At 45.2% G+C, this 14,742-nt stretch overlaps 1 long non-coding RNA gene across 1 annotated transcript in view; it reads left to right on the forward strand.

Annotated features, from left to right (window-relative positions):
* The first annotated feature begins 11,544 nt into the window (after positions 1–11,544).
* Positions 11,545–14,742, forward strand: part of LOC132013267 (uncharacterized) — a 60,675-nt gene continuing 57,477 nt past the window's right edge. The window contains exon 1 of the long non-coding RNA XR_009402946.1: positions 11,545–11,748. This is a non-coding gene — a long non-coding RNA (uncharacterized LOC132013267). The remainder of the gene's footprint in view (positions 11,749–14,742) is intronic.

Genomic DNA, 14,742 nt, shown 5'->3' on the forward strand with positions numbered 1-14,742 from the left:
TTTCTGTGATACCAGGACTGCAACGCCAGTCACGACTGCAGACAGCATTCCTAATTTGTAATTAATTTGTAATTAACAAATATGTAATTAAGGAGAGTTTGGGGGCGTATCCTATGGCTAGATGCCCAGTTCAATAAAAGTTGCAGGATGCTGGGAAAGTGGATCGATTTGCCATTACAAAATAAATGGCACTGAGCTATTGTATACTGTCTTCGGTTTCTGGATATTGTTGACTGCCTGTGACTTGGATGGGGTTTTTTGTTGTTGTTTAGAGATGTGTGTGTTTCCCAGGCCCACTGGGGGCATTGGGTGTAGGTGTCACTGCAGAGAGCCCTGTTGGGACTTTTAACCTGAACTGATTGGGAGGCTGGTGGTTCATTCTCATAGCTCCACCGCTAACTGCACAGAGCTGGAGCCCTCATTTAGATTACCACCAAGGAGGCAAGGAAGAAGAGAATCAAATGAGCGGCCTTTAAAGACCTTTAAACGCAAGCACCTAGCTCTTGACTAATCCCCTGACCTGTGAGCTGTTCATGTGAAGCACAAAGCACAAGAAGAGGAAAATACTGGGGAGGAGACAAAAAAAAAAAAAAAAAAAAAAAAGCAAAATGCTGTAGACTTGCGTCAGACTCACTCGCTCAGTAATAAGTAAAGTTCTGGCTTTAAAAACTGCATGAATCAAGGAAATGCTTGGTGGACATACCACAGCTGCAGGAGGTAATTTTACCCTCGGCCACTCTGCCCAACTCTTAATTGCAGCCCATCTCTACCCCTCTCCCAAAAATCGTAAGGAGGAGCATTATTTCTGGAATTAACCAATCTCTTAGAAAACCGTGCTGGATCCTGTCCCCAAGATTATGTGGATGTGTAAGTCACATCTTCACCTTACCAAGAATAGTGTTTGACATACAGTTTGTTCTCAGTCATTATCACTGTGATTTTTAATACTTTTGGTATTATAGTGATCAGGTCACTGTTTATAGAGCCTGATTGTACTGGGTTCAAACTCCAGTTTACAACCTACTAACTAATTCTATGACGTTGAGCCAAACTAATTGGACCTCGGTTTCCTCATCTGTAAGTGGGGATAAAGACTTCATAGGGCTGTAGTGACTTTCACTTGCACTAACATATGTAAAGCATTCAAAACAGTTCCTGGCATATGGTAAGTAAGCACTCAATAAATCTTACAGACGTAGCTTATTTGTAATAACCAGACACTATTCATAATAGCCAAGATGTGGGAACAACCTAAATGCCCATAATGGATGAATGAAAAAACATGGTGTGTACAGACGATGGGATATCATTCAGCCTCAAAGGAAATCATGCAGTACATAACAACATGGATACAACTTGAGGACTTTATAATAAGGGAAATAAACCAACTGCAGGATAAATACTGCATGATTCCACTTATATTCCACTAGTTAAAATACTCAAATTTGTAGAATGGCTGCCAGGTACCAGGGTTGGGGGAAGGCCACGGTAATGGGGAGTTGCTAGCCAATGGACACAAAGTGTCAATTACACAAGATGAAGTAAGTCTAGTGAATGAGAGGTTTTGCACAAAAAAGGGACAACATCAGATTGACACCCCTACTTCACATTCTTTCCCCAGATTTAAGCATCCCTCGAACTCTCTCCTCCCTTCAAAATGCCCAGCACTGGCTAGGCAGACATCAAGATCTGACTAACATGCAATTCCTCCCAGGAGTGTGTGCGTTTTTTTTTTTTTTTTAAATAGCTCCTAGGAGGAGGAACCCAGAGGAATGAAGCTTTACTAAAGGAATTTCAAGTCGTGTGATCTCAGAAAAGAGAGATTGAGAAGCCAGGAAGCCTTCTCAACGCCACTCCCATCACCCTCCTTGACCTGGGAGAGAGCGGTTCAGGATAACCTCCACCACCTCGGAGCTCTGAGACTTCTGGCAGGTTGTTTGATCTCTGGAGACAGCCTCTGTTTCCTTGCAGGTTCTTGATTCGTGGCCTGTTTCCAGGGTTAAAGTAGATATCAAATGCCTCTCCCGTAGGAGTCTACCCAAAGGACTTCCCTTCCCTCTCAGAAGTGATTCTCAGCCCCATATACACCAGGAGCTCTGCCTGGTCCCCAGACTTGGCAATTGGAATCCCCTGGGGAATTTTAAAACACCTGTGCCTGAGTTCCACGACCAGGGAGCCTGATTTAATTCATCTGGGCCATGGCCTGAGCATCAGGACTTTTTAAAACTCCCCAAACGATTCTAATGTGCAGCAAATTTGAGAACTCTGATCCAAGGAATTTTGAAAGAAGCCACTCATGTTCGGGTCCTACCCATAAACAATTAACGTAGAGTCTCTGGGAACTGGGCTCCAGATTTTTTTGAATGTATTTTACACATTTCATTCCATCCCCATATAAGAACATAGAGTCATATGCTCGTGTGCATGCATATTTTGTCATTATTTGTTTTACACAAAGAGAATCACATCACAGTGGCTTTTCTGCATTTTGTTATTAACACTTCCTCTTGAGGTGTTTGGGTGGCTCAGTCAGTGAAATGTCTGCCTTCAGCTCAGGTCATGATCCCAGGGGCCTGGGATTGACCCCTGCATCAGGCTCCTCACTCAACAGGGAGCCTGCTTCTCCCTCTCCCTCTGCCCCTTCTCCTTGCTCGGGTTCACTCACTCTGTCAAATAAATAAATAAAATCTTTTAAAAAATAAATTTTAAAAAAAAAAACACTTCCTGTTAACACTTCTTACCATCAACAACTCCTGGGGCACCTGGGTGGCTCAGTCAGTTAAGCATCTGACTCTTGGTTTCAGCTCAGGTTATGATCTCACAGTCAAAGGATCAAGTCCCACATCAGGCTCCACGCTCAGCACAGAGTCTGCTTTGTCTCTCCCTCTGCTTCCATGCCCACTTGTACTCCCTCTCTCTCTCGAAAATAGGTAAATAAATAAAATCTTTTTAAAAAAATCCTATAGAAACATCTCCAGGTCAATTAATATTATTCCAATCCATTTTTTTATTTAACTTTTTTTTTACTTTGCTATAATCAGATGTACAGAAACAAGCAAGAAGAGTGCAGAGACTTCCACATTCACCCTGCATTAGCTCATCTGAATGTTAACCCATTACGGTATTTCCTATGTGTTTCCATGTGCTTTGGGTGTCCCTCATGAGATTCCAGCATGTGTCCAGGTTGCAAGGGGAGGCCTCAGGGATGCCATGAAATTCCAGGCAATTGTCTGTAATGCTTCTGACTTGCAAGGGATCCTTGCACAGGGGCAGCTGTGTAAGGTGATGAAGAGGGTAGGCTCAGAGTCAAGCTGCCCAGGTATGAATTCTGACTTCTTTACTTCCCAGCTTTTCATGCCTCAGTTTCTTCATCTATAAAATAGATAATGGAAGTGCAGACTCCCTAGGGTTTGTGAGGCCTAAAGGGGATGTACTCACACAGTGACTACTCAGTCAAGATTAGCTATTAACATGTACTGATCATCACCATGGCTCATCTGTGAGATAAAATTGGTTCAAGCTCCCCCTCATGACCTAGGAGCAGAACTTTTATGAGCCCCTACCCACTCCATCCCTTGGAAAAATTGGGGAGTTGTCAGTAGATAAAAGTGTCTCAAATTTACAAATTGGAGGCCTTTTTGAAAATGAAACCAGCAATAATCAACAAATACTATCTGGGGGCACCTGGGTGGCTCAGTGGGTTAAGCCTCTGCCTTCAGCTCAGGTCATGATCTCAGGGTCCTGGGATCGAGTCCCGCATCAGGCTCTCTGCTCAGCAGGGAGCCTGCTTCCTCCCCTCTCTCTCTCTGCCTGCCTCTCTACCTACTTGTGATCTCTTTCTATCAAATAAAGAAATAAAATTAAAAAAAAAATACTATCTATTGTGGTGATTCACTGTAAGAGTTGTTTTTTATGTGTTGGTGGATGGTGACCTGCGGTACGCCCAAGGATAATAGAAACTTGGTGTAGAGAATGTGTCACTGAGGCAGGAAACTAATGAAAGAAGGTTACCCTCATGAACGGCTTGGTAGCCAGGCCAAAGTATGGCTGGGATGGTGGGGTCACAAACCCATCCTGTCTGGGGGGAGGGGGGCCAGGCAGCATACCTGTGTGAAGTAGGCCAACTGTAAGTTCGTAAGAGGAGCGGGGGAGCTCGTGCTCTAGTCCCAGGCCAAGCCAGAAGGTGTGCCCTTAATTGCCCTGCATTCCACTCCTTCCAGAGGGGCTGAAACTTAGCATCTTGATGTGAGGGTTTCTCAGATCTAAATATTTTTAAACTTCCCAGTTTTTAAAGTCTCCTCTGCAGGCCAGTTTGTAGCATCTGACCATGGCAATCACATAGAGAGGCTGGTTCTTAGGGAAGATGTAAAAGAGGGGAGAAAATATAAGGGACTGTTCAAGGAAGAGGGATCCTATCTAATGGTTCTAAGTCACCAGGAAGGTGTGCCTGCCCTGTACTGGGGTAGGGATGGTTCGGTCCATTCCTGAGACATTTCTTGAGCATCTACTCTGTGTTGAGCCACACCTCTCCCAGGAGCATCTGATTTCCTTCTCCTTGTTTATATTGTCCCAGGATGCCTGCTGACTCCTAATTTGGCAAAATTAGTTACCTGGATATTGAATAACCTTGATATTGAGAAAGGGGCTTGCAGGGGAGCACACATCCACATTGCAAATTATAGAACACGACTGTCCAGGATCTGATCTCTTCCTCGTCTCAAGCTTAGCTTTTACTGTTCCATACAATCACAAGGAGAAAAAGGGGAGTTTTGTAAGTAAGATACAAGTTCGGGTTAAAATAGCAGCAAAAAGAGTGAAAAGCATATTAGAACCCCTTCCTTTTAACATACCACATGAAGCAATTGAAAAACACCTAGTTATATATAATTTAATCAGAGACAACTGCATTTGTCAAAAAACGGAAAATACTGGGGCACTGGGTGGCTCAGAGGTTTGAGCCTCTACCTTTGGCTCAGGTCATGGTCTCAGGGTCCTGGGATCGAACCCCGCACCGAGCCCCGCATCAAGCCCCACATCGAGCCCCACATCGGGCTCTCTGCTCAGAGGGAAGCCTGCTTCCCCCTCTCTCTCTGCCTGCTGCTCTGCCTACTTCTTATCTCTCTCTGTCAAATAAATAAGATCTTTAAAAAAAAATGGAAAATACCATACATTCTGCAAAACCCTGCATTTCCCTATGTAAACATTTTACTGTGTGGCTTTTTTTAAAAGCATATTCACAGAGCTGTGTGAACAACACCACAACCAATTTTATAACATTTTCATCAAAGCAACCCCTTCCCATTAGTATTTACCTGGACCTCTCCCACCCCAGCCCTTAACATCCACTGATCAACTCTTTGCCACTGGGGATTTGCCTATTGTGGACATTTCATGTAAATGAAATCATACATCGGCTTCTCATCTGGCCTCTTTCACTTAGTGTAATGTTTACAAGGTTCATCCACATTGTAGCACATTTCTGTTCTTCCTTATTTTTTATGGCTGAATAACCGATTGTAGACATAGACCACATTTTGTTTATCCATTCTTCAGCTGATGAACATTTGAATTGTTTCCTCTCTGACTACTATGGATAAAGGTGCTATAAACATTCATGTGTGAGTTTTTGTGTGGACATGCATTTTCAGTTCTCTTGGGTATATATTTATAGTGGAATTGCTGGGTCATATAGAATATCTACTTGCAAACTTTTGGGGGAATTGTCAGGCCATTTTCCAATAAATGGTTTCTTAGTCCATATAATCTCATTAGGTTTTTCACAACATGAGGTAGCTCTAATGTCAGTCTATTCAGAACAGTGACACTGTCTAACTGCATCAAGAGATTTGGCTCCTGTGTCATCCCCAGCTAGTCGCTGGGGGTATGGTAAACCCTTCCATGACCTGGCTTTGCACCCATAGCAAACTGTTTATGGATTCTTCCAGTAGCATGATTTTAGAAATTTTAAAATTTATTTTAGAACAATTCTATTGTTTAGATGTTTCTAGCACTGAGACCCCCAGGTAAACAAAATTCTACTATAATACTATAATTAATATTCTGCCTATATCTGTCTCTCGTAAATCTGACTAGCAGGGGTCTATCACTGAGAGTCCATTAACTCACTGACAAGGCCAAGTTCTGCACCTACAAACCTGCTTTCTGGTTTCTTTGGACAGCAGAGTATATAAAATGGCCCGGGAATTAGGCAATTAGGGAATTGGGGAATTGGGGGCAAGAAACTAAACACCAGCCACTTAACATCGATAGTCTTTGCTATGTCCGCTTTGCACATTTAAGTGATGGAGGTGGCTCGGGGCTTCCTCTCTCCAGCAACCCCACAGACATGCCTATAATTTCAGGAGGTTTTGCTAGGGCAGATGCAAGTTTCCTTCTCGTGTGTCTTGGGCTTTTGTTTAAATTAACAGTAAGCACAGGGGCATAGGAGACCTGTCTGTAATGTGCTAAGGTAGATTTGACATGAGTTTGGAGTCATAGAGATTAAAGTTCAAATGCTATGTTTCCGTATTACAGCTGTGTCCATCAGCAAATTACTTGGCCTGCCCATGCCATTCATAAAATGCAAAATAGTCTCTTTCTTTCTTTCTTCCTACTTCTTTTTTTTTTTTTTTAAGATTTTATTTATTTATTTGTCAGAGAGAGACGCAGTGAGAGGGATCACAAGCAAGGGGAGTGGAAGGGGTGAAAGAGGACCCTCGCTCAGCAGGGAGCCCAATGTGGGGCTCAGTGCCAGGACCCTGGGATCATGACCTGAGCGGAAGGCAGATGTTTAACAACTGAGCTACCCAGGTGCCTAAAAACACAAAATACTCTTACTTCTAAATCTTGAAGATTAGAGACAATGATGTGGTTCCTGAGCCTAAGTTGTAACAGGCACTCAAGAGTGTGTGTGTGTGTGTGTGTGTGTGTGTGTGTGCGCGTGTGCAAACGTGCATGTATGTGGTTCTCAACCAGACTGCTGGCATTCTCTCTTTAGATTTTTCAATATGGAAGGCTTTGTTTGGGGTAACAGGGGTGAATTTAGGCCACTGAGCCAGGAGACATTTAATCAATTGTTTCAAAGCAGTTCTGCCTTGTTTACTTTTAATAATGGGTTTGTTTGCTTTTAATAATAAGACCCAGACCCAGCCCTTCTATTTTCTGAAGCCGGGGAGTAAATGGATGCTTGGGAACCAGCACTCAGCAGCAATCTCTGCAGCCGCAAGTGGCCAGGGGCCCCTGGCAACAAGTGAGAACAGGTTGTGCGTGGGGAAACATTCATTTGCAGAGGGTAATGATATTTACCTGCGATCCTATCCGGCAGCTTCAAAAGTGGTGGCCAGAATTACCCAACTAATGAGCACAACATCCCTTGGCCTTCTGGCCCCAAGGCAAGAATGATGTTACGTAATATCTCCCCAGTAAAGCCCATCAGGAGACAGAGGGAGAAAAAAGAACTTGCCCACCTGAGCTTTCACTAGCTGTGGGACCTCCGGGGAGTCAGAGATCCTTCTGGGTCCTTACTTTCCTCTGTAAAATGAGAGAGAGGGTTGGTACCTTTCAGGTGATGTTACAAGTGTCCTCCATGTGATGATGGCTGACCTTCAGACCTGATTTCAGGCTCACTCTCGATCTTTGTTGACTTTACATATATATAGGCATGTCTGTCTGTCTCCTGGGGTACATGTATGCTTGGAAACAGCTGGAAAAAGATGGGGAAGAGATAAATGCTGTTTCTTGCAGGTGGTGACCCAGAGAGGCATTCCCAGTGGAAGAACAAAGTCACTTCCCAGGTGATGCTTGGTTGCTTAAGGCACGCCCCCCCATCCCCCCGCGCCCCCCCCACCAACTACCTTGCATTCTTGGATTCTCCCTACCACTTTGTCTGTCACTAGACAAAGCAGAAGGAAGCACTATCCATTAGCATCTCCGAGCTGTGACTGGGGCACTTCTTTCCCCCCAAAAAACTTGTTTATATTTATTTTACTCTAAATCTATTTTAACCTAAATATATTGAAGAAGGAGAGGCCTACCCATCTCACTCTTCCTATAGACATGTATTTTCTGGAACAAATTCAAACCCAATCATCAAATGAAAATAAATTTCCACGAGCTGTTCCCCATAATTTCAATTTTTCTGATAGGGAGCTTACGACATCAAATGGTAACCATTCTCTCGTTGGTTATAGTTATTTATTTGAAATAATATCTTTATCCTGAGTTGGATCCTTTTCCCCCATTGAAGGGAATTTTCTTAAGGACCTATAATCAAGGCACCGGCTTTCCTTCAACACAATATCTCAGAGGAGAAATGTAAATGGCTGCACAATTTACATACGTGTTAGCCACTGTGTCTCAGTAACTTACTATTATAAGAAATTACATATATTATCCAAACTATATTCTCAACATATTTGTATATTCTATTCTATAATGTAATTTCTGCTTTAGTTTAATATATATTGTAATATATAAAAATAATTTGAAAACTGGATTAATTTAGCAAAAGCAATTCTCTCAGGGGACTCATTCATGAAAATGGAAAGATCTTTTGTCAAGTAATTTCCCCCCCGGGGGGCCTTTAAGTAGCAATCTCCCCATTTTGATTCAATCTGCAGCAATCTCATTTAGCTGCATTACTGGACCACCTCATTGCGGAAAGGAAGGTAAAACGTATTGGTGACCATTTGGCTCTGTTTTTGTTTTTGTTTTTTGTTTTTTTCCCCAACTTGCTACTAATTCATTTGGCCATTAATCGGGCTCCCCCCTCCCCCAGGCCACTTGGTCTGTTTGCAAGATAAGCAGGGAGGGAGGGCCATTTCTCCAGCTAGGATGGCTTTCCAGAAGCACAATCCAGAGGGGCATTGGAGTTACGACAAATGATTAATTGAATAACTCACTAGGAAATGATGTGCCGCTTTAAAGACCTAATAGCTGATCGAGTAAGACCTCATGTAGTAACCTCAGAACAATTCTGGGGGGGGGGGACTTTTTTTTAAGATTCCCATTAATGGATTTCTACAAATGCTTGGATGTATGATAGACAATAACATTTCCATAATTTTGATAATATGCATTTACATTTGCATAACTCTACGCAGTTTATGAAGCTGGGGCGCCTGGGTGGCTCTGTGGGTTAAAGCCTCTGTCTTCGGCTCAGGTCATGATCCCAAGGTCCTGGGATGGAGCCCAGCATTGGGCTCTCTGCTCCGCGGGGAGCCTGCTTCCTCCTCTCTCTCTGCCTGCTTCTCTGCCTACTTGTGATCTCTGCCTGTCAAATAAATTAAAAAAAAAAAAAAGGAAAAAAAAAGAAGGGGTGGGAGGAGGTGGCAGAGATGGGGGGAGCAGGGGGAGAGCAGGACGAGGCGAATGGGGGGGAAAGGGGGTTGGGATGGCCCTAAAAGTCCTCAGCTGGACTTCTGTCCCTGAGAGGCAGCACACTTGAAGCTGTTGACTCCCCAAAGGCACCGGGCTAGGAAGTGCGGAAGTGGCACCAGGACCCAGGACTCTAATTTGAAATCTCATTTAACTGCACCATCGCCTGAGCATCACAGCTGAAACCACCTATTTGGACATTTCTCACTCAGGAGAGAAGGGCACCCTACCTTCAAAGTATCTGGCCATTGGGGGCCTAGGGGTCCAAGCAAGATTGTGACCGACAAAAATCATCTAAGTCCCGGCATGCATGACCACATTATTTTCCGATATCTTAAAGGAATGGGTTCCTTTCTGTGGGGCCTTCATGGAATTTACTGCAAGGGGACCACACAACCTCATGAACCCCCAAGCCCACGAGAGATTAAATATACAAGCAGTGGCTGGATCACGTTAAGAAATAAATACTTTGTAATAAAAGATACCAGAAGTTATATGTCAATGAAAATAAATAAATTAAATAAATAAATAAAAACTTTGAGCCACAACCTGCCCAAGAAATACATCCTTTATCTACCTTTTTCAATAAACAACCCAGGTAGCCAGGCTGCCCTGAATCAGATTCGCAAGAAGCCAGATTGCCCTCTCAAGCAGCAATCCAGGAAGCGAAACAATAATTCTATAAAAATCGGCTCCAAGCGTCCAGAACTTGATTGATAACTGATACCTTCCCTGTTTTTTTGTTCCCTTGCTTCTAACTTGGGACCAATCAGAGAAAGCTACATATGTCCCCCTACCCAGTAGGAGCTCCTGCTTCTAGTTAGCCCATCTCCAGTTTTCCAACAGCCTCCAATCAGGGCACACAGGAAGCCAGAGTTCCTTCCACAATGAAGCTCCCAGACTCTTCTGCTGAAAGGCAAGTGACAGTGGCCGGCCGACTTTCTGGCGATTGCGTATAAATAGCCTTTGCTTTTCTCATTTGGTGAGTCTTGGTTGACTGGCCCGGTATAAATCAGAGATGTAATATGGCTCATTCATACACATGCCCCTCCCTTCAAATATTTGTAGCTGCTATTTTGACTGATAGCCCCGCCACTGACTGCACGTCTAAGATCACAGATTTGTTCTTCTTGCTGAGTGGTTCTAACACACAGAGCTCTGCCCTTCTCCTTCCTGCTTCTTGGAGTCATTACCTGCTCAAGGCCAGCGGTCTGGGCCCCTCTGGCCTGAAGTTATAAAAACAACAGTGACCCTCACAACAAAACACCCCGAATGGCAGGGGCTGTTCTGAGTTCTTTGTGTGTATGATCTCATGTAAGCTCCGGCTGACCCGACCAGGTGGACGCTAGTTGCATCCCTTTTCTGCAGTTGGGAAAACTGAGGTATGGTGGGGTTAAGTCACTTGTTCAAGGTCACGAAGCTGGTGTGATCTTGACAGGACTCCAACACAGGCAGTTCCCGTCCAGAACCTGGACTCCTCACTGCTCCGGGTCCACCCCTGCCACATCAGCGGTATGCGGGCAGAGCCCACGGCTGTCTGTGCCCCACGGAATTCCCAGCAGCTCCCTCAACGGTTAGTACATAGTCCATGCCCAGCAGGTATTTATGGAACGAATGAATGAATGGCTTCTATCTCATCTGTTCGGGGCCTAGCGAGACACTTCATACACATTGGAAGTTAATACTATTCAGTGTCCCTGACTGTGTTCAGCTTTCTCCCTCGTCATTGTTAACAACCAGAGACAAAGGCTTAACTTTACATAAATTGGAGTTCGTGTGCCCTGTCCCCACCAGACTTTGGTTCGTATTTACCCCACGTGTAGTCCTGTCTTTTGTTATATTTCGATGCCCTGTTGGATGAAAAGGACCATTTGTCCTCATAGTTGCTAGGAAAAAAAAGAGAGAGAGAGAGAGATCATTTGCTTCTTTCCCACCCAGATTTATACCCCAAATTCGGTCCTCTCCCCCTTCAGGTGTGCTGGTTTTACTCCCCAGTTAGTGGCTGTGTCATGAATGCATCCAAAGAGCCATCACCTGTGGATCCCCTCACCCTCTCTCGAGAGCTCCCCCACTTCTCCTTGACACCATTTACAGGAGGCGGGGCCCAGTTTACGGACTCGTGAACAGCGACTCTGTGAACCCAGTTCGCACACACTGAATGCCGTGGGATCCTGTTCGCGGCTGGCAGCTTTTTTTGGGTTGTTCATTTCCCCTGCTTGGCACGAATAGCTTTTTCAGACCTCTCCAGGGATGTGGACTATTTTGCATTTGTAAGCCACCTTTATGGAAAAGGGCCTGCAGGTTTGAAGGGCCCCGTGACCACTTACTCAGAGACGGGTCAAGGCCTCGTTCATCGGAAAGTGGAAATGCATGGTAAGTGTGACACTGTGAATGTCCTTGTGGCACTAGATGGTCACGCAGGACTCCAGCGTGGCTGAGATCATGTCGGAGAAATGGAATTGTACTGATGCAAAGGATTGTTCTGCTAGCTTTTTAAAGTAGGGTGGGGGGGCTGGAAAAGGAAGTGCCATTGTGTGGGGGCAGGCTAAGAGAAAAGGAAGTGTTCAGCCTAAAGTCTTGAAGATTTTGCCCTTCCAAAGCAGGGCAGGGGAATCTAACCCAGGTCATAGTCTCACTACGCTTCCATCCTGATCGTCAGGATGGCAGACCGAGAGAAGTTTCTGAGCTAATTTGGGCCCCTTTTCTGTGCCAGGCCCTTTCCCTGTTTAATTCTCACATGATTGCTATGAGAAAGTTGCTGTGGCCTTACTGTGTACTTGGGGCAAGTGACGCTCAGGGAAATGACATGGTGTGGCCAGTGTCACACTGCTAAGTGACGGAGTTATTAATCAAATTCAAGGTTGCTGGGTGCCAAAGCCAGGTTTTCCCCCTATGCCACCCACATGCTGTCAGTGACAGGCAAACAAATCAGGGACAAATAAAGACCGGTTGCATTTCCTTAGTCTAGTAGGCGTTGCTCTTTTTGTGATTTTGAAGATTCTCCTGGCTGTGTCCCCTTGGTGTCTAGTGGTGACACTCCTTTTAAACACCAAGGAACAGTGCATTCTCCTGTAGGAAACTGAATTCTCTATGACAAGCTTGGTGGGGAAGTGTGCCCCAGAAGACAGGGTTGACAGTGGGCACAAGACAGGGACTTGAGTCACCGTGGGTGCTGAACCACGAAAGACCTGAGGAAGACCTGGTGTGTGTTTGTTTCCATGACTCCCTGCCCATCCCGGCAGAAATGAGTCTCCCTAGGGTGCTCCCTTATGCTCTAGGCATTCCTTTCACTATCAACTATTTGTTGAGTGTTTCCACATGCTGACGTAGAGTTCAGATTAGGTTCTACTGCGTAGATAACACACACGCACCCGTTGGCTTAAACAAGGCACACATTTATCTTTCTGTCCTGTCAAAGTCTCCATGTTGGCTGTCAGGACAAGTGTGGTGACTCAGGGGTGTCCTGGGGGACCCCGCCTCTGTCTTTCTGCTCTTCCCTCCTAGCTGTATCTTCCTCCTCCAAGCTACCTCATGGTCCAACATGGCTGCCGGGGCCCTTACTGGGATGGAAGAAGGAGGAAAAGCAGAAGAGCAGAGAGCAGTCCTTCTCACATGAATCAGCTACTTTTAAACAGCAAAAAATCCCAAATAATGCTTTCTCTTATATTCTACCAGCTGGAATTTATTGAAATGGACACATTTGGCCGTGGGAGTGGCTAAGAATGATCATTGTATCAGGGGGACTGCTGGACACAAATACACACAGCTAAAAACGAGGCCTTACTGAAGGAAGAATGGATGTTGTAATAGACCAGGAGTCTGTAAACTATGGCCCGCAGGCTAAACCTGGCCCACTGCCTGGTTTTGTAAATAAAGTGTTAGTGGATCACAGCCAAGGTCATTCGTTTACATATTTTCTAGGCTATTTTTGCACTGCCACAGTGGGGTTAAGCAGTTATGCTGAGATACACCCGATTGAATATCTGACACTCTACAGAGGACGTTCCCTAACCGCTGGAATAGACAGCAGCATTGTGGGGGGCACAGCAGCATCGATGACATCTTCCTAGGCACTCCCAGAGTATCCCGCAAGCTGTGACAACCCAAACTGTCTCCAGGCATTGCCAGATGTCCCCCAGTGCTGGGGGAGGGGGAGGGACAAAATCAACACAGCTGGAGAACCAATGAGCGCATAGGAGGCTTAAATGAGATAGTACTTCTATTACACGTGCAGGCGTTAGGTTGATAACTATTATCATTATTATCATCAGTGTCCCGGAAACATAAGCTGAAAGAATGCATACACGTTCTGGAAGATCAAAATATCTCACAGAAGCTATTTCTGGTTCTAGGCCGGCAAAGGTGAGAAAGGCAGTTTCAGCTGTGGTGAACAGAGTTTTCTGTCAAACCCACCAACAGGTGCTTGGCAGTATGTTAGGAAGGTTGGGGGAGAGACATTATCAAGGGAGCTGTCATGACATCTGCTGTTTTGTTGCTTGATTTCATTTTGGGGGGAAATACCCACCCCCATTTTCAGCCATGTGCTTTGCCTGCAGTTGACGTCCACGTAGGTTGCCAAGGGGGATCACAGGCATCAGGCCCAAGTCTCCTGGGGAAGCCCATTTTCCCAGCCACAGTCCTTAGTCCTGAATTGGGAACCAGACTCAAGCCAAGATGCAATCAGAAAATCCCAGGGGTTTTCTTGGACAACTCAGCTCTGAAGATGGGGTTTCCCTTCTCCACTGCACTTGAGCATGCCAGGTCATGAGGTGGGGGCTGTGGCTGGGAAGGGGGGTGATGTCTGGTGTCTGAGAATAAGGCCCACATGGAGGAGGAGGAGGGAGTTGAGCAAAGAGACGAAAAGAAGCAGGTTGCTCTGATTTTTGTCTCAACTTCTGTATTCAGCCGTGCCTGAAACCCAATTTGTTCACTAATTGTTCATGTTCTTGCTCTAATAAATTCCCTCTTGCTTGTTAGTTTGGGCTAGTTTTTCTGTCCTTGACATCAGAAGATTTCCCCACTCCAGCTAATCCTTGATCCCGATTATACTAAGAGCACTTCATGAGTCTCTTTTCATAGTTTGAAAAAACAGGCTCCAGCTCCCTTTCTCTGGAGTTCTTTTGGCCCAAGCTGTTCTCCGTGTGCTGGCTCTGCCTTAAGGCTGGCTTCTCTAGTAGCAAAAATGGGGCAGCAGGTCCAGGCCTCACAGATATGTGCCACCAAGAATGAGAGAGGAAGAGTTTTCTTAGTTCAAAACCAGCAAACAGAAGTCCTGGGGGGGCGCCTGGGTGGCTCAGTGGGTTAAGCCGCTGCCTTCAGCTCAGGTCATGATCTCGGGGTCCTGGGATCGAGTCCCGCATCGGGCTC

This window comes from Mustela nigripes, chromosome 3 (genome assembly GCF_022355385.1).
Source record: "Mustela nigripes isolate SB6536 chromosome 3, MUSNIG.SB6536, whole genome shotgun sequence".
Taxonomy (NCBI): domain Eukaryota; kingdom Metazoa; phylum Chordata; class Mammalia; order Carnivora; family Mustelidae; genus Mustela; species Mustela nigripes.